The following is a 21,031-nucleotide window of genomic DNA, read 5'->3' on the forward strand; positions in this document are numbered from 1 at the left end:
AGCATCACTGTGACTATGACACATTCAGGGTGCCAATATTTGTAAACTTGCTGAAGGTCTTTGTGTAGACCAACTGTGCCAAGTAACCATGTACTGTGAAAACAGTGATAATCAACAGAAAATAGGTGCAGACGTATGCAGGAACTTCTTTACACACAAAATTTCTAGCCTCCTTAAACTGAAAACAAAGGGTGAGGTTATTTAATGAAGTACGTTTGAACTTATCTTTGGAACTTGAGCCAAGGTGGGCCAGCCACAAATCATCCAATGTGCTGTTCATAACCCTGCCAGCTGAAATCATTAACCAATGCTGATAAAGAAATTGTATTTCCCTTAACCTTCCCAGTGCATCATTAACCAATGCTGATAAAGAAATTGTATTTCCCTTAACCTTCCCAGTGCAAAGGTCCTTCAATTCAACACTCTATAGTTCTGATCTCTGTTATAAATACTGACACTCATCATCCTCAAAAAACTGAAGTGCAGCTTTTCTTGGTGTTCACTGACTGTGGAGATCCTGAGCGCTGAGTTCCTCCTGCCTGTTCTTCTGTGTCTCCATTACGGTGAAGCCGTTGCTCCCCATTTCAGGTTGGGCCTTTCTTTATGTCTGAATGATGATTTGTGGACCAGGTGTGCTCGATCTGGAGGGCGTCCAGGTTTATTCAACAAGAAGCTGGACTGACTGGGATATGAATTTTGATTTAAGTATTGTTTTATTTCTTTATATGCGGTAACAGCTTAGTATTTAATTCAGTAATGAGTCTGCTACTGTCACGTTCATAAATGCTTGAAGACACATTTATTACACAGCGCACCTGCTTAATATTGCACTTTTAATTCCTACTTTAATATCTTTAGTAGCAGTAATTTATAGAATTATATTAATGTTCAGATTCTTCATTTCTTAAAACATCTCATGTGGGCAGCTGCTTCTCAGTCCACCCACTGCCACCATTATGGATCACGTACCCCTGTTACAATTGCATATTCATAGTAAGGCGCTGCAATAAGTCTGAACTTCAGGACAGTTTAAAGCACATAGCATCATGTCGGATGTTCAGGACTTGATTTGGATTTTTGGTAAAAGATGGGAAGTTGTCTGTAATGAAGAAAGTGGCGGAAATGAAAATGAGGGCTTCAAGGTGTTTCATACATTTGGTTTGTGTTGCATCCTGGGTATCATACCTCTTAAAAGTAAGGGATGCTATGTATGCATAAACCTTTAATTTAACAAAAGGTGTCTTTGTTATCTTGTATCAATGAAAGAACTGAATAGAAGTTGAAGAGACACAAAGCCTACACTGAAAAAGGAAACGAACTTCTCTTAAACACCACAACCTGCGACTCTGCATTAAGACACTTCCCCCATCTGACAGCAGATGGCACTGTTCTGCAGAAATTCAATAAGATAAGTTAGTTGGCCTCAGTAATGTTAAGGGGTTTTAGAGATCCTAAATTGTGTGGCTGAGGGGTGTGTGTGCGTTTTCCCTGTGATGGACTGGCACCCTGTGCAGGGTTTGTTCCTGCCTTGTGCAGTTGGCTAGTTGAGACCCCTCTGTTTAAGTCTAAGTGGGTTCGAAAAAGACTGATTGACTGTTTAAATGTTTATAGCAAACTCAACTTTGCCATTTTTATCAAATTTTTCCACTTGTCCATGATATGCTGAATATAATTTATTATTGACATTTTGGAGATTGGGACATTTTCATTTTAACTGAGTGCAGCTTGCTATTTTCCAGGTGACCTTTAGACTTTTCATACCTCTGCTCAGATGTGTTTAGGTGCAGATTAATTCTAAAAGTAGAAGCTGTAGACATCAGAGGTAACCTAAAAAACTACAGTTCAGGTTGGTTAACCATCAGGAGACAACCACTGCAGATGAGAGGTGAATGGAGTTAGCAATGGAGTCCCTCAGGGGTCTTTCCTTTTTAAATTTATATTAATGACATTTATTCTGGTATAGTGAGTAAACGTGTGAAATCTGCAGATGACACCAAAACTGGAGCAATGGTAGAGAGTGAGGAGGTAGAAAAAGCAACTGAAGAAAGATGAGACGAACACTTTGAAAATGGAGTTTAGTGTAGAAAAGTGCAAAGTGCTACACATGGTCAACCAGAACGTTATTTAGAAATAATAGATAGGAAACACTGAGCTACAGGAAGACACTTCAGAAGAGTTTAGGGGTTGATATTGACACAACATTTTTATTTTCCAAGCAATGTGCAGAAGTGATTAAAAATAATATTAATATTGTCTTATAATTTGCCATTGGATAAGGCACTCCAGGTTCCTACTGTAAAATGTTGAGGCTCCAACCTGGTCATCCCTGTTTAATTAAGTCAAAATGAAACCAAAAAAGGGCTGCTATGTATGGTCCTAGAAGAAATAACTAATATCGAAGCAAGTAAGCCAGTTGTCTTTCAATTAGACGTTGGGTTTTTGGGAGTTTCACTCTTTGGTTCAGTTGATTCAATGCGGACCACCTCACCAGTGGGTTTTAAAGGTAGGAGACTGGAAGGGGAGGAGTCAATCACCCTCACTGGGAGTTCTCTTGGTGCTGTGGAGGAAAAAAAGGAGAGGAGGAGGTTAGTGTGAGCGCCTCCACTCAGCCAGGGGTGGTAATACCTTCATCAGATGAGCCCAGATGATGATCCACAGACACACAACTGTGACAAATGACTCAACATTTCCAATTCGATGTTGAGATATCTTTTGGTTTTGTACTGTGGTGGTTGCACTGTAAATGTTTATAGATCTTCATTTTTTTTGTGGCCTTACGTAGCTGACGTTTTATCATAAGTGTTTGCTGGTAGCCTAATATATTGTGAAATTCTGCGCCTCCATCTCACTCACTCACATAAGGTTTAGAAGCAGACATCTCCTTCCTCAGCCATCCACTAACACCATGTCTGCTGCCTCTCTGATCTTCCACAACTCCTTGTATGCACCTTCAATGATCTTTTCTTTGTCTTCTCCACTGCACACTTATTGCTGCTGCTGGCAGACCTGACAGGCAATGCCATCAGCACTCAACTTCCCCAACTCTGTCAGTTGATCCAAGTTAGGAAGCTTCGTGTTATCCACAGTGGCTACCTGTCCATAAGTTCTGCTCTTTAAGATCTTCATCGGTGCTTTTTCTCCCACACATATACATCCTCTTCTCAGCCTCCTGGGATGGGACCACTCCTTCTTCACAGCATCTTACTCAAGGTCCCTAACGCCTCACCAGAACATTTATGTGAAAACCATCACTGTAATACTCTAAAGCAGATCAAATTTTGATTTTCACAAAAATGCTGATGGTGCTGTAACACTGCGTCAGTGTCTCTAAGACTGAGAATGTTTTCATCTTGCTCGTCCTACTAACCTTGTGTCTGTATCTTTACAGAAATTTAGATGTCTGCACTGCTGATGAAAAAGTGGGGACACCACACAATCTTCTCACCACTTCAGCCATCTTTGTCAGCAGGCAGATTAATAGATGAGTAAAGATTGGAATAGTAAAAGTGGATAATACAAATAAAAAGAGAGGACACCAGCACATCTAGAAAATATGTATTTTTAGAATTGCTGGAAACTTGTGGAATATTTTTGTAACTACCTGGAGGTGGTGGGGAAGGGGCTTGGGGTTTTGAGAAGATGCCCAACGGCATAATATGTAGGATTACATGGAGAGTAAAAGTGTCCATGTGACAGCTGCAGAAAGGGCAGAGGGTAAAAATCAGACACAAGTAACAATTCGGGAACATGTCCTTCAAAATTAATTAGCAAACATAGGGCTGGACACTTGCACAGGACCTGTCCTGGCAGCAGTGCTGTGGATTATCCAGTTCACTCAGATGCCTGAGAGGGAGAAGCTTCCACCTGCAGCATGGATATCCTTCAGCGAGAGCTAAAGATTTCCAGAGAGAGTCCTGTTGCAAGCTGGACAACAATGCTGAACCACCCAGGTCAGTAATTCATGGCTTGTCTCCTGCATTTGTTGTTAAACTGTGCCATCTAGTAGTAATATTGGAGACTGCACTGTTAGTTTTTTGGCAGGTTATATTCAGCTGCAGAATTCCCAACTTTAGCCCTGGAGACCCCTGTGGATGCAAATTTTTATTCCAACCAATTTCACAGTCAATGGGCCATTCCTATTTTCAATTGATTTCGCTGTTTAGTGAGTGGGCTTTCTTGTTTTCTTTTTCTAAGAAATTGTGAACTGTTTAACCCTTTATTTGCTCCTTGAATTGCATCCATGAATTCCATGTCCTATATTTTTGCAGGCCACTAACTTTCAGACTTCTTTACAGGGTGCCATGCCAGGACACTTCACCCCAGATCACCACAGACATCGCCTAAGGCGCAGAAACAGCATTGATGGCAGTTGGGTTTATTTCAGGCAGCCCGGATTGTTTCCTGGTTCATCATTTTCCCAGTAAGTCAGCCTTGATTCCCTGATGCACCACGGTGGCACCCCTCCGTGCCAGTAGCAGGTCTTATTTAGTTGTATGGCTTATTAGTGTTTCATTCTGCCACAATAGCTCACTCTTATATCATCAATATTTTTCCTTTCTACCGATAGTCTCCAAATGGTTTGTAGCATAAAGCGGACAAGTAATTCTCAGTCCTTCACATTCTTCTCTTCAGTTGCCTTACAAATGTTTCATTAAACCAGTGCATCATCATACAAACATGTTCACAAAAGGGTCTTTTTATATTGGTGGACAAGTTAATACTGGAAATGCCTTAATTATTAGCAGGGATTTATGTGTACCCAATACTCAGATCCACCACATTCATTCTCAGTGATGGTGGACGGTGGCTACCTCAGCATTAATACCTGAACAAGGGCCAGAAGTTACTCCACTCACGAGCCACAACCAAACTGCTAGATTTTCAAACAACCTTAGCAAAGGCCAAGAGCTGCTTTAAGGGCTGCACCCCTGAATACAAGAATACAAAACACTTTGTCACCATGATGGGCTTGTCTTTCAAGTCAATTGTTTGTCCATTTTGTCCATCTGGGGTATCAGGGTAGTGAACTTGTATATTTCTGTGCCACATTCAATAATTTGAACCTTTGAAATGTCTGTCTGTCCAGTTTGTCCATTCACTTTTATCAATGCAGGGTTAAGATGATCTTTGAAACAGTGGCAATAAAAGACCATATTTAAAATAAAAATATATATGGATTCATGTTCCTCATGTCCCACAAAGAAGCCATTCCCCTGCTTCAGGTTGAACAAACACGTTGTTATGATTTTTAATGACTGGATTGTGACAGTGGGGCACGTGGTTGACTGGGGGTCCTTGATGTGGTTTGATCTTGTGGCCTTTGAGCTACCAATGTTGTCACCTTAGACCTTCACTGTGCTTGACACTTGAGTTTGAAGTCAACAGATTATTTTAATCATCTTGGGTCTTGTTCCACACAGGACTTCGGATGACTCCATGGAGTGTCCAGCATTTGAAACTGGACTAACAGAAAACCTGACTGGCATTGACAAGACGTGACTCTGAGTGTTGATGGCATCCTTGATGCTTTGGCAGTGACAATCAGCTCCTGGGAGCGAAGACGAAACAATGGCGTCAATCTGGGATGTGTTAAGGATGATACTGAGGGTCAGTTGGGAGCACAGAGCTCTAACATGTGTTCAGCAAGGTGCAAGAAATCTCAAACTGCATAAGACAGGAGTCAGACCATATGATATCCTAGCATTACTGTCCTGTGAAAAAGTATTTGCCCCCCTTCTTAATCTTCTCTGCTCGGAAGGTTCTACTCAATGAATAGACCTCAGACTTTTAGACACAATGCAGTATCAGAGAAAGGGAGCCTGGGTGAACACTCAATACAGTTTATTTGCTTTATTCAAGGAGCAAAGTTATCTAACATCTCTACAACCCTTGTGAAAAAGTAACTGCCCCCTTGTTTGAATAGTCGTAGCACCTTTAACAGCAATAACCACAAGTAAACAATTCCTATCATTTGCTCTCAGTCCTTTATTTGGTTGTTGAGAAGTTTCAGCCCACTTTTCTTTACAGAGTTGTGTTCATTCTGTCACACTGGCAGGTTTGTGAGTGTCTCTACTCATTTCAGCATTTCTAGTGGGTTCAAGTCAGCACTTTGACTCAGCCGCTCCAAAAAGCTGAATTGTGTTTTTTCTCAGCCATTCAGTTGTAGACTCGGCTTCCTGTTTTTGGTTTATTGTCCTGCTGCATAAGCCGGTGACATTTCAGCTTCAGGTCACAGATGACTTGATATTCTTCTTAAGAATATTCTGGTTAACTGCAGAATTCCTGGTTCCTTCAGATCATCCTCACCCCATCATGCTAGCACTCCTGTGTTTTATTGTAGTTTGGATATTCTTACTTTTGAATGCCAGCCATAGTAACCCTGCATCATCCACAGAGTCCTACCGTTGACTCGTCTGCTGTTGTTCCAAAAGGCTGGGGATCATCTGTGTGTTTCTCTGCACTAATTAATTCCTGTTAAGCTGAGGTTTCCACTTTGTTCCACTGCCATGCATCCCATTTTTCCTCATTTCTTCAGTCCAAGACATTGACCTTAGCTGAGACTACAAAGGTCTGCAGATCTTTGGAGGTTCTGAGATCCTCTGTGATTTTTTGACTGAGGCGTTGCTGTGCCCTTGGGGTCATTTTGGCCAACTGGTCTTTCTTGGGAAGACTCCCCACTCTTCCAAATATTCAGCATTTAGAGATAATGGAGTCCCGGAGCTTTAGAAATGACTTTGTAAGCTTTTCCTGATCGATTAAACTCCAATCACTTTTCTTCTCTTCTCTTTTGAAAATCTCCTCTGATCAAAGCCTATTGTTCACCTCTAAACCTCAGTGGTGATGACTTCACTGTCATGGTGAGGGTCAGGATACGGTGAGGTTTGGCCTCAACAGGACTGGCTGTGTTCAGACCACTGAGTCGCATTACCTCTGAACTTTGGTCAGCTGTCCAGGGGCCTCATGTATAACGCCGTGCGTAGAACTCACACTATAACATGGCGTAAGCACAAAAGCGGGATTGTGCGTACGCACAGAAAAATCCAGATGCAGGAATCTGTGCGCACGCATACTTTCACGTTCTTCCACTACATAAATCCCGATTTGCGTGAAAAGTAACGCACGTGCACGCGCCTTCTGTCCCGCCCCAACTCCTCCCAGAATTACGCCTCTTTGAATATGCAAATCAATATAAATAGCCTTCTGAGAAAAGACAATGTGAAAAGCACAGGGGAAAATATAAGAATTTCAGCGAATACCAAGTGGAGGCAAAGGAAAAACGTACTATTTGTTGGTTTAAACAGTGGTATAATCAACAAAAGAAAGTTGATCGAGTGACAGAGTGTCGGAAAAACTCGAAAGATCAAATTCACAAAGTCGCACAGTGCCCGAAATAAAAAAGAAATCACATATCAAAGTCGCTGTGAAAAGGCGAGTTGTAGCCCACCGTCTGAGTGTCATATGAAAGCGTATTAGGGTACAAACAAAAAACATAGGCACACAGTGGGAAAAAAAGCACGAAATGTCAACTTTAATCTCGAAATTTCTTAAAATCGTTTATTTTACTACCGTAGTTTCTCAAGTAGCATGTTAAATGCTTTTTTCTGTGTTTGATCTTCTATGTGCTCTATGTGTGTGAATCACTACGTGCTTCCGTTCTTTCTCTTTCTCCGACAGGACACAGAATGCATTACATTCGAGATATTACAGCTCTCTGAATAATTAAAATACTGAGATGTATACGTGATATCATTTTCATGATGATAGGAATGAAAGCATGTTATTAAACATGGGAACACGGTGGCGCAGTGATTGTTCATATCTCACGCAAGAGGCTTGTTGCACCATGTGTGACCTTCGATGAAATAATTTATTACAGAAGTACTGTCTCTTTCAACGTACTAACCTCCAATTCCTGTCCATACTTTTCTTTCTCCAATCGCCACACAATCAGCTCTGTAATAGACGTGAAGCCATTTGTAAGCTTAGAACGCCGATTCTTCAAAACTTTTAAGGAACATTGAAATATCTTCATAGTACATGTTTAATTATTCTATCCGTCTATCCTTCCAGTGTCGCGTCAGCACCAGCAAGAATACAGCGCAAGGCAGGAGCTATCCGTGAACTAGCTAGCGCTGCGGCACCGTGTCCTCACATGTTTAATTATTAGCAATACAGATTATTTAAATGAAGTTAAAGTTTTATCTGTATACTATAAGCAACATATTTTGCTGCATTTCATCTTAAAAATGATATTGTCATCATACGCGCTTTATAAAGTAGCGCAGGTTGTGCAATATTATAACTGTAGTGCAAGTTTACAGTGAGGTGATTGAGTGCGTTTATAGTTCTTGGGATGAAACTGTTTCTGAAACGCGAGGTCCGTACAGGAAAGGGTTTGACGCTTTTTGCCGTGGTTGAGGTAGTGTGTACTTGAAACTGTATACCGATAATTCTCTTTCCGATCATCTGCTGCTGTGATTCACACTCAGATACAGTGATATAAATACTCCGAGTGGTGCAGTGAGAGTAATATGGAAAAAAATGATCCGCAGTGGCAACCCTTAACGGGAACAGCAAAATGAAGAACAAGATGCAGTGAGCGTAACAACGCTAAAGCAGTTCTGGTATTTGGAATACTATGGCTATTCCCTGGCCCATTATATTGCAGCAGGTTAATTACAATCAGATGCATTACACTAATAAACAATATGCAGTTAATTTCAGTGTATTTATAAAGCCGCGTCAGGAATGTGGAGCTAAGAAAGAAAGGATGAGCACACAGGAACAGTAGTTTGACCATTCTGTGGACCATTATATTGTTACAGGTTAATTACAATCAGATGCATTAAATTTATGAACGATATGCGGTTAATTTCAGTGTATTTGATAAAGCAGCCGCCGTGGATGTGGATCTAAGAAAGGGTAACCACACAGGAACAGTAGCACTGCTTTGACACTGGGTGCCGCCAGTCTGCAAAACCGGGCGGATAAATTGCGTACGCCAAGGAATGAGTTACCGTGGAAATGTGCGTGGCTTTACGCCAAGTTTAGGTTTTATACATCGCGATTTGAGCATGGAAAGGTTCGTACGCAACATTTCTGTGCGTACGCACCGTTTATACATGAGGCCCCAGGTGTTTAAAAGTTTTATTACTTAAAATATTAAGTAGCAATTTTGAAATGGTGCTCACTCTGGACATTTAGTCAAAAATCTGAATGACCAAGAAAGTATCTTATAAATGTGGTTAATTAACTTCAAGAAATATTTGAGAATGAGTGATGAAGGAACATATACCAATGGTGTCTGAAAACTGAAACAATGTGACTTTCAAAATGCTTTCATAATTGGTCATCATGGTGGGAGGTCCAGTGGTTGGTGTTGGGACCTGCCAGTTACGTGTACTGGGGTGCTTCTTGGAGACACTGTTTACAATCTACAGTAGTTCTGTGAACACCAATGTTGTGTATTGTTACCATCTTCAAGATGTCCTGCTCTGCTTCATGTTCACATCCATGCAGTATTTTTGATTGCAGCCTGTCTCTGAGCATCCATCAATTCAATTTCTATGAGATGACTATGTGTAACAAATTAACTTTTATTGGCATGACTTAAATAAAAAAATTAAAGCAGTCTGGTGAAGGTCTGGTCTACTGTCTGCTCTTTCATTCTCCCATCCTGCCCTGCTCTTCGTGTAAGTATATTATTTTAATTTCACGTTCATAAGCAGACCAGTGAGCTGCTATTTCCATTCATGTACTTATTCATTTTATCCAAAGCAACTTACAAAAGGGGTCAACATTATCGAGTAAACGTCAGTCTGTTTCGGAAACAAGTGTGACTGGACCAGGTTTCAAAACTGATCTCCACAAGTGAAGAACTCAGAACCAAACAGTTACAACTCCTAGGTTAGAAGAACCAATCAAAGTCTTTTTCAGATAGACAGAAATTCACCAAACAAGAGTCTTCAGCAACTTCTTAAACACTTTGAGGGAGTCAAAATTTTGAATGGAGGTGGGTGACTCATTCCTCCCGTTAGGAGCTGCACATGAAAAGAGTCTGAATTGAGATTTGATACCAGGCAGAGGGGGGCATCAACAGACGCCATTCCATCAGCCAACCTAAGTGGTCGAGAAGGAGCAGAGCACCTCAGAAGTGTTTCCATGTTTGGAGGTGCTGACCCACTGAGGACTCTGGAGGCAGGCATTAAAGATTTGATCTTAATGTGTGCTGCTACAGAAAGCCAATGTAGTGACCTGATAAGATGGGAGAGATGTGTCCACCTCGGCTGATTCAACACCAGATGTGCTGTTCCAGTGGCTTGGTGACACTTCTGCCAGCTGAGAGTTACAGTAGTCCAGATATGACAGGACCAAAGCCTGGACCAGGAGTTGTGCTGCATACTACATTAAGATACGGCCTGATCTTATACAGATTGAGAGACCTCAGCAACTTGGTCCTTTAAGGACAGCTGGTCATCAATTAAAGCTGAAAGAGTATGTGACAAATGTTACTTTTTTTTGTTACGGAAAAGAGGTGACACTGCAATTTAATTCTAAAGTTGTGTAGTTATATTTCAAAAACCTTGATAGTTTTAAATTAATAGGACTGATGAACAACATTGGGCTGCATGGCCTGTTTAAGTGGAAATTGTGCAGGTGAGGTGGATTGGCCTCAGTGAATACGTGTATCTGTGTGTTCACCAATGATGGAGTGGTGGCGCCCTCTCCAAGGGATGTTCCTGCCTTACACCCTATGCTTCCTAGGATAGGCTCCAGCTTCCCCACAACCCTGCTCAGGACAGACTGGTTTTGGAAACAAACAAACAAAATGAATGTTCTAATTAATGTAAATGTCTAAGGTACGGATTTCTCAAGATTAGGACGTTATACTGACTAGTCATGGTGCTACATTTCAGGCTGATATATTAGCTTGAACACTATACAGGGGACAATATTGACCCTATAAACAGAAGTTACATGCCTGGCCGTAGTGCTTCCATACCTCACAGATCCACCATCCAAGGCCGAAATTCAATTCCAGGTCACCATCTTAGTGCGTGTCCTCCCATGTCCACGAGGCTTTCTTGCCAGGAATTTCAGTTCTTCTCCCATATCTTCAAGACGTGTGTTACTTGGTGATTCTGGTGGAGGTCAGTGGGTGAGTCCAGGGCCTGTTCTCATCTTGATTTGAATGCTGCCTGGATAGACTCCAGTCCTCTACAACACTGCAGTAGAATAAATGGAATTGTAAAATAAAAGATTGAGTTAACTATGGTGGTCTGGTGCTGTGTCCAGGGCTGGTTCCTGCTCTGTGCCTGATGATGCTGGCTGGGCTCCACCAACTTGTGACCACAATGGTTTATCTGGGATGAAGCCTGTCATGTTGGGTTATTATGGTTACAATTCTGTCCTGTTATGATGATTACAGTTACAATTTTTTATTATGTTACGTATGTTATTGCTATGTATGAACAGTAATGGAGCAAACACTTAGGGGAGTGTGTGTGTATGAGAGATGATGTTGTTTTCAGACGTGTTGACTCTTTTACTTTTCTTCTGTGAGTGTTATCACATACATAACATCATATGATCTCCTGGTCACTTTTTTGTTATTCTAAGTCCACTGAGATGATCCTGACCTGCAGCAAGTCTTAATGAGCTTCAGAATGATGCCATTCAACAATGAAAATGCAGCGTTTAATGACTTTGAGGCAAAGCTGAAGAAGAAGAGAAGCTTGATGTCAAACTCTATCAGAATAATCAGACTCTGAAGCAATGGCACTATAAACAGACATTAAATATTGTGATGCACAAATCTAGATAGTTCATACCCCAACTCAGATTTAAGGAACATTAGAATTTGGGCAACTTTACATTAGGACCTTAACTGAGACAGACAGTTGAAAAATCGAGGATTCCAAGATATTAATTTTACCTTATTGCCCTTCAAAGTGGCAGCTCCCAGTGGACCAACTTAAGAGAAAACAACCAATATGACGAGTTGTGACGTAGCGTCGAACTTTCACCTCATTTAATAATACATAAGAATAATAATAATAAAATCCTGCTCGGCTACAAATAAGCATTTCTGTGCATAGATATATTTGGAGCGACTAGACACAAACCTAAGACATTTTTCTTTCTTTTTTTTTTAAATTTGCATGAAAAGAAATCAGACCTTATATTTAATTGTATTTTGTTTGGACTGAGTAACAAATCTACAGGGACGCAGTGGCCTCTCCCAGAACGCCCATCGGAAATTCACCGACGTGCGAAGATGTGACGTCACAGATGGGATCTCCGTGAATCCCCAAAGCGCGTGCACACGACTTCATTCTCTTTCCGTGATCCTATTAAATGACAGCGTGCGCGCTAAACGCAAAGTGAGTGAAATCTGAGTTTTACTTCCTTGAATAAAGTAAAAATAAATACATAAATAGGAACTCAAGACGCTGGAGTTCTGAGACACTTCAAATGGTCTGAAGGCATAACCTATTATTATTATTATTATTATTATTATTATTATTATTATTATTATTGTCATTGGCGCTTTATTCAGTGTTGGTTTTTGTGTTGCAGCTCCTGCTGCCCCAATATCCCAAACTGGATTAAGCTAGTTTTAGAATGTTGCTATTATCCATCCATCCATCCATTATCCAACCCGCTATATCCTAACTACAGGGTCACGGGGGTCTGCTGGAGCCAATCACAGCTAACACAGGGCGCAAGGCAGGAAACAAACCACGGGTAGGGCGCCAGCCCACCGCAGGGCAGTTGCTATTATTATTATTATTATTATTATTATAACACGGGGAGAGACTAGGGGACAGATTGCAGATGGACTGTGTGCAGATCTCGTACTTGAGGGTTTTATGAGGATATATTTTGGTCAGTATGAAGAAGAACACAAGCGTAGTGCAAAACCCTTCAGTCTGTTTGTAAAATAGGCGTGGTTTGCTTTGTCGTTGGAGACAATAGTTTTCAGTCAATCGATACTTTGCCCAGGTGCTCCAGGACTTTCCTCCACCAACTCCTTTTGTTCAGGTGGACATTTCACATACAATCCCAATCATCCATCCATTCATTATCCAACCCGCTATATCCTAACTACAGGGTCACGGGGGTCTGCTGGAGCCAATCCCAGCCAACACAGGGAGCAAGGCAGGAAACAAACCCCGGGCAGGGCGCCAGCCCACCGCAGCCATCCCAATCACCTAAACCGAAAATAGAATTTCTGCCTGCAAACCTAAACACGTCACCATAGCCCTTTATGATGTCATCAATTTTATTTATGACTTCAGTCTAACGTTATAAGTGGGAGGGGCCAGCAGTTTGGCAGCCGTAGAGTCCCTGAACAAGAATGAGAGCAGAAGGTCTCGTCATCTGGATCGGAGTGACTGCTGCGGGTAAATCACACACTTTATAAGATCGCTGTCCCAAACCCTAGTAATCCCAATGCTAATGTCCGCGTCTCCTGTGTTTACGTTTCAGTGTTTTCTGCCCGGCCGCCCTTTACCTTCAGAGATGTTAACGTTAAACGACTGCGCACGTTACTGAACAGACCGAACATCGCTGGGCTCCGCCCTCTTGAAGGTAACTGCTGTCCTGTGTCCGGGTTACCGGTAACATCGGGGACGGATTGGATGTTCCTTTGAGACATTGTAATATCTGTCAAATTATCGAGATATCTTAAGCTGACAGAATTTAGAAAAGACCTCTGCTGATCTGTCTAATCGACTTCAACAACGTTATGTCTGAAAAAGAGAATCAGTTCACTGATGGGATAAAACAAACGCGCGCTTAAACAAAGCGTCCTGCAAGTTTTTGTTTTTTTGGCCACACGATGGCAGCAGAGTCACCCGTGAGTGCTCGCGGTTCTGGTTTCCACTTTCCAGCCGTAAGCACTTTCGCGTCGCTGCTCTCCATCTTTCACTTCCAGGACCCTCTCTGTTGGTCTACCCGCACCCACCACAGCCCACCCGGCGCCTCCAACCGCTTTCTGCTGCCCACCAAGTCAAGATGTTGTTGTCCTTCGAAGGCGTTAACTGAGCTGAACAATCCAGAAGATGAGACTGAAGGATAAAGGGTATCACTCAATTTAAAAAGAAAAAAAATACCTTAAATACTGTAAAGGAATAATCCACCCCAAAAGAATATTTTTTAATATGTTACACAGGTGGTAGTGCCGGCAGAGAAAAACTTTAGAAGAAATGACGTAACAAAGTTTCTTGTAGTGGAGGCAAATGGCGACAGGACTCTTGGCCAATGAAAGACAGGGAGGGTGGGACTTCCATTAAAAAGTATGTCCCCGTGTGAAGAAGCTTCTTGCTTGTGGACTACTTTTATATCCAGAGATATTTATTTAACAATATTTTGTCACAGAAAAAATGCATGTGTTTTGCATGTTCTGAGCATGCGACTGGATGACTTTATGCAAGACGAGTAACATGAGATTGTTTTCATTGATGTTTTATATCCATCCATCCATCCATTTTCCAACCCGCTGAATCCGAACACAGGGTCACGGGGGTCTGCTGGAGCCAATCCCAGCCAACACAGGGCACAAGGCAGGAACCAATCCCGGGTAGGGTGCCAGCCCACCGCAGTGTTTTATATTGTTTGCTATTGTTTACTGCAGGTCACCATTAGGTCCTGTCCTATTAGACACTTTGTTAGGTCCTTTCTCCAGGAAGATAAACTGTAACATGAGCAGTATGTTGGGGCTGCTGCCTCATAATAAGGGAACCAGGGTGCAAGGAGACTGAGTGCCTCCTGTGTAGAGTTTGCATGTTCTTCCCATATCTGCGTGAGTTTCCCCCCACAGTCTCAAAGACATGTAGGTTAGATGGACTGGAGTTGCTTAACTGGGCCCAGTGTGTGTGTGATTGTGTGTGTGTGTGTGTGTGTGTGTTCACCCTGTAATTGGCTGTCACACTCTCCAGGTGTCGCTCCTGCCTTGTGCCTGATGATGACAGGGTTAGTCTCCAGCTGCACCGTGACCTGGCCCTGGGTAAGTGGGCTAGATGAATGGATGGACGGATGGATGGATGGATGGATGGATGGACGGACGGACGGACGGACGGACGGACGGACGGATGGACGGACGGATGGATGGATGGATGGATGGATGGATGGATGGATGGATCTTTTAAACATGTAGTCACATTGGATTCTCCAGTTTTTCATCCTGATCTCAAAGATATACATGTTGGTTTGCCAAGTGAGTCCGTACGGGTGTCTGGGTGTGCTAAACAGACTGGCAGCTCACAAAGATCTTGCTTCTGCCCTGTGCTGCCAGATACTTTCTGGGAGAGGCTCCAACTGCACCGTGACTAGGACCTTGATAGGTTAAGTAAGTGGAGGAATGGATGGATGGATGGATGGATGGATGGATGGATGGATGGATGGATGTTTTTCACATAGAATCTTATTTGATATTCTGGTTTTCCATCACCATGTCAAAGGTTATTTTGGGCTTTCTAGATGGGTGCCTGGGTGAACCAAACAGAATGACTTCCTGCCCTGGTTTGGCTTCCCAACTTGCCCCTGAAGCAGTGGGAATAAAGAGGAACCCCTGGAATAATAAGAAAATGGTTGAATGTACAGTCTTATTTTGTATCTTTCTCAAACATTAATGTCAAAGTGAGTCCCCGGTGTGGATGTATGTGGCACTGAGTGAACGCCGCTGTCCTCATAACGTCTGTCTTCTTCAGGACCCAACCCAGCGAATGCCAAAGACAAATGGTGGAAGTGGAGAAAGGTGATGACCACACCTCACTGGTTCGACTATCCCGACAGCGATGCCAAGAAAATTAACAACGTGTACAAATACATCGGGGAGCTGCCGCCCGTCAAGATAGACTGTGAGTTACGCTGTTTGTGCTTCACTTCATCTACGATGTCTGGCTGTACCTCACTGAGCCTTCTGTCCGTCCATCCATCTTCCTAACTCACTTATCCAGGGCGGCCTCAGCCTCTCTGAGCCACTGACCAGGAAAGGCTCTTGGTAACTGATTTAGTTGGACCCTTACTTACTTTGATGTCCAAATGTGTCTTGGTGGTCTATCTTGGTGGTCCTGTGATTTCCCCCACCCCTCCTGCACTTGCAAAAACAAATTGGCCACGGGAAGTGGATGTCAAATGCACTTTTTTAGTCTGACTTAATTTTCAAAATTTACAAGATGCGGGGTCTGCATGGTGACCCTCTCCTCGAGGTCAGTGACAGCGTTCTTTTTTAGGTCTTAGATAATTGCACAACTTTGACCATTCTGGTGAGGCTGATGTTGGGCTTCACACTCTTTGGCCTTCAGTGATTTTTGTACGTGTTTGTCACACGCTAGAACCTCCCATGTGACCGGCTGGTGTGACATTGTCCTGACACTTGATGACACATATCGTCTTGACCCCCCCCCCCCCCATGTGATTATGTGACATTTGAAAATCACATGTGGTGTGGGAAGCCTGCCTGAGAATCTTCTCTATTCATGGTCGACCGTCACGGTGATATAAACACACACCCTGGGGACCCTCTTACATATGTGAGAAAATAAATAAAAAAAGCCCAATGACAAAGAAAGTCCACTTTGATCTTCTTGATCTTAGACTTGTCCGGTCAGATCTTCATCTGCTTTCCTCCCATAGGCCCAAGACATGGAGCTTTGTTGGACTGGTGTTGCTAAACTGGCCTGTGTGTGTGTTCACCCTGTGATGGCCTGACTCCTGTCCAGGCGTTACTCATTGATTTTGTATAACATCCACAACATCAGACCACATCTGACAGGATTTACAGCACAACTACTGCTCCAGACTTTGGTTATGTCACATCTGGACAAGTGACACTCTCTAATGACAGGACTTCCGGCTACCAAGCCACCGCAGATAATTCAAAACGCAGCGACACATCTGGAGTTTAACAAGCCGAGGTTGGCACATGTCATTCCTCTCTTTAGATCATGACTTTGGGTCCCTTCAGCAGTATGGATTACCTTCAAACCCTTGATGCTTGGCCTACAGAGTAGTCAACGGGCCAACTCCTACCTAAATGGAGACACTTCTGAGACCCTGTGCTCCTCCTTGACCACTCAAGTTTACTGATGAATGGCTTCTGGTGTTGCCATCTCTGGTTGGCCTCAAATCTCAATCCAGCCCCCTCCTGACTGGTGAATTGAGTTGTTCTCCTCCATTGGAAATTCTGATTCCCTCACTGTGTTGACCAAGTGTTTGAAGTGTGTCACGTTTGGTGGGTTTCCATCTAACTGGTGATGGCTTTGACAGTTTTTTGTAACCTAGGAATTGTAACTCGCTTGTATTTTGTTCTGAGCTCTTTCACTTCTGATGATCAATTTTGTCCCCTTGTCCTGTCCCACTTGTACCCAAACAGTCACCCAGACTGAAGTTTACTCCATTATGTTGACCTCTTTTATGAGTTTCTTTGGATAAAAGCGTCTGCTAATTAAATAAATGTAAACGTGTTGTTCCTGCCTTGTGCCCAAGGGCTGCTGAGAGAAGCTACAACTGTCCCATGTCCTTGTTCTGGGTAGGTGGGCTATGAAAATGGATGGATGGATGGATGGATGAGTCCTGGTTGGATGAAATGGGTGGGCAAGATGGTAAGATCAGACCAGGTGTCTACTAGGCCATAAGTTACTGTGTCGCAAAAATCATGGGGGTACATTCGGAACGAGAGCCCAGGTGGGGTAGCAAGAAATTCGAAAACAGAAGAACAAGATGCCATTTTGCTGCAAACTGTGACCTTGTCAAAAAATGAATCAAAACAAGGATTTGGAAAAAACTGTAAAGCCTAATATCACAGCTTTGTGCAGTCCAGCCCTGCAGGGTCATTGGTGCAGATGTGGAAAACAACATGGTGGACAACAAGGCCACTACAAGAGATTAGATTCCCCGAACAATACCAAACCCATTATAGGACCCCCTTTACAGTATTTGGCTTTATTTAGTGCACCACAAAGCACCAAGCCATGGAGTAGACGCCTGGGCCCTTTTAGATAGATAGATAGATAGATAGATAGATAGATAGATAGATAGATAGATAGATAGATAGATAGATAGATAGATAGATAGATAGATAGATAGATAGATAGATAGATAGATAGATAGATAGATAGATACTTTATTAATCCCAATGGGAAATTCACATTTAAGGATGCTTACGTAAGAATGAGAGGAGACCATTCAGTCCATGTGTCGCTCATTTGTTGAGCTGATAGCTTAGCTCTCCGAATGTCTCATTAGGTCCTCCTTAAAGGTTCTCAAGCTCTCTGCTTCACCTGTATGGCTCAGTAGTTTGTTCAGGTTCTCACAGCTGTTTGTGTAAAGAAGATCTTCCTGGCTTCAGACATTTAATCTCTACTGGTGTCCTCGAGTATGTGATTCACCTCTGCTTGACCTGGATGAGGTCTGCTCGAGACTAAGCACGTTGAATTCTCGGAGTCTGGCACAGTAGGACGTGTCCCAAAGTCCTGAGATGCTCGTGGTGGCTCTACCTTCCAGAACTTCAAGTGCTGCTCTGTTCTTCTTGTAGTGTGATGACCAGAACTGCACACAACACTCCAGATGTGGTCTCACTAGTGTTTTACATGTAATGTCCCTCAATTTAGAGTCAACACTTTTGACGATGTAACCCAACATTTTATTTGCCATTTTAATTCTTTCTGTGCATTGCTTGGATGATGAGAACATTGTGTCAACATCAACCTCTAAATTCTTTTCAGGGGTCTCTTCCTTTAGCTCAGCGTCTCCCATCTTGTATCTATAATTGGCGTTCCTGTTGCCCACATTGTAGTACTGTTCTACACTGAACTCCATTTTCCAAGTGCTCATCCAGTTCTGAAGCTCCTCCAGATCTTTCTTGAACTGATTTTGTTGCCTCCTCGATGTCTACCGTTGCTCCAAATTTAGTGTCTTCTGTAAATTTCACAAGTTTTCTAACTACCCCAAAATTAGTGTCATTAATATCAATCAGAAAAAGTAACGGACCACGGACAGACCCCTGAGGAGCTCCACTGATGACCTCCTTCCGTTCTCCTCTTCTCTGTACTCTTCGTCTCCTGCCTGTTGAGGTTGGGCAGTGGAAGGACAGACTGGCATCAGTCAGAATTTTGGGATGCCAACCGGGCCATCCCTTTTTCTTATCACCAGATGACATAAATGAAACAAAAAGGAAAAGAGAAAAAACGTGCAAATGCGCTGCTCCGTGGTCCGGGGTTCCTCCTTCTCAGGAGTTAATTTCGTGCTCCTCGGTGTGGATTACTCAGGTGACCCAGCAAAAGATGCCTCTCTTTAGGCTTTATGGTGAAACGCCCGGAAGACGTGGGGCTAAGTGCCCTTATTGGGTGGTCTCTCGGAGCTGTGAGGGAAGAAGAGGAACAGAACAAAGTCAGCGGTAGCCCCCCACTCCCTTGTCTCGGCAGGTGATTACACACCTTTCCCCAGCCCTCAGGGAAGTCCTCTGACGTCCATGCCTGACATGGTTAACCAGCTTGAGGTCCAGTTTTGCAGGTCACCTCTGATGCCTACAGCTTTGAGGGTCAGAATTCGTCTTCAGAGTGGGATGAATGAGTCGAAGCCTTTCTGAAAGTCGCATTCAATTCTGTCGAATGCTTTACTTTCATCAATTACCACAGTTACCTGTTCAAAGAAATGAGTGAATTAGCGAGATCCTTCTCCCATCAACCCTTGCAGGCTGTTATTTAGTGTCTTATTTTAATTTAGGGACTTTTCTAATGTATTTCTTGTCATAGTTTCCATAATTTTGCATGTCACAGAAGTAAGACTTAGTGGTCTGTAATTACGGGGCTCCATTTTGTTTCCTTCTTGAAGTTTTAATGGATGTTCGTTAACTGTGCCATCGGCAGAGAGCTGATTGCCCGCTGATGTGATGTGGCACTCATTAATCAGTTTGTTATTTTCATGTAATAAACCAAATGAACCAAAATGGAAGGTGAAGTTGACCTGATTTAAAACTTTTTGTTCTTCTTCAGTCCCTGATCCTGATGTATTTGTGTCATACGTGATGTTCACAGTGCGTGAGATATGCAGGTGTCTTTAGTGGAGGAAGTGAGGTGAGGAGAGTGTTTGAGCTTCATCACCATAAGGCCCGTGGGGGTCCTAAATCCAGCCTTGTCCCTAATTAAGCACAACCATTCTCAGGTCCGAGTTGATGATTGCAACATCTACACACGCGCAGTACCAAGCTCTTCTCATTAAAGTTTGTCTTTTCAGATAACTGGGTCAAGTACGTCAAGTACAGCACGTTCATCGCATTGATGATCACCCTGGCTATCATGATGAACAATGCCCTTTGGACCGTGTGAGTATGAGCCCACCGAGCACACCTACACTATATGGCCAAACGTGTGTGGACATCCGTCTAAAGGACTGAGCTCAGGTGTGCCATTGTTAGCAGATAGTCATGCGATCTCCTCTGACAAACTGAAGAGCTCAATGACTTTAAATGTGGCCCTGTTGTAGGATGCCACCTTGGCCATGAGTCAGTATATGAAACTTCAGCCTCAGGACACTGTAGTTGCTGTTATAGTGAAGTGGAAGTTTCAAGGAGGAACAAAAGCTCACCTGTGACATGGTGGACCACGCAAACTCACAGAATGGGTGCTGAAGTGTGTAGAAATTGATTCTCTGATTTCTTAAAGTAACATCAGCATAAGAAGTTTGTGTCAAGAGCTTCAGGGAATGGGTTTTCATGGCCGAGCAGCTGCACACAAGCCTAAGCTCACTATGGGCAATGCCAAGTGTTGGCTGGGGTGGTTTAAAGGACACTTCCATTGGACTCAGATGCAGTGGTATCCTGGAGTGATGACTCACACTTCATTATCTGCCAGTCTCATGGATGACTCACGGTTTGAACACTACCTTCTGGACTGCATAGCCATGACTGTACAGGAGGAATCATGGAAGCCACTCTGGTTCCAGAGAAGGGTGCTGCTAATATGACAGCAAACAAGGACATCTGAGACAATTCTATGTTTCTGGTTGGTTGAGTGTCCTTTTCTGT

General features: G+C 42.9%; 1 long non-coding RNA gene across 3 annotated transcripts in view; it reads left to right on the forward strand.

Annotated features, from left to right (window-relative positions):
- Positions 1–434: 434 nt before the first annotated feature.
- LOC127529904 (uncharacterized) overlaps positions 435–21,031 on the forward strand; it is a 146,169-nt gene continuing 125,572 nt past the window's right edge. The window contains exons 1-3 of one of the 3 annotated variants that reach the window (XR_007936509.1): positions 449–588; positions 2,278–4,420; positions 5,421–6,851. This is a non-coding gene — a long non-coding RNA (uncharacterized LOC127529904). Of the gene's footprint in view, positions 589–2,277; positions 4,421–5,420; positions 6,852–21,031 lie in introns of all 3 variants that reach the window. The other 2 variants (XR_007936510.1, XR_007936508.1) reach the window with 2 other exon arrangements.

The sequence above is a fragment of the Erpetoichthys calabaricus genome, chromosome 12 (assembly GCF_900747795.2).
Source record: "Erpetoichthys calabaricus chromosome 12, fErpCal1.3, whole genome shotgun sequence".
Lineage (NCBI taxonomy): Eukaryota > Metazoa > Chordata > Cladistia > Polypteriformes > Polypteridae > Erpetoichthys > Erpetoichthys calabaricus.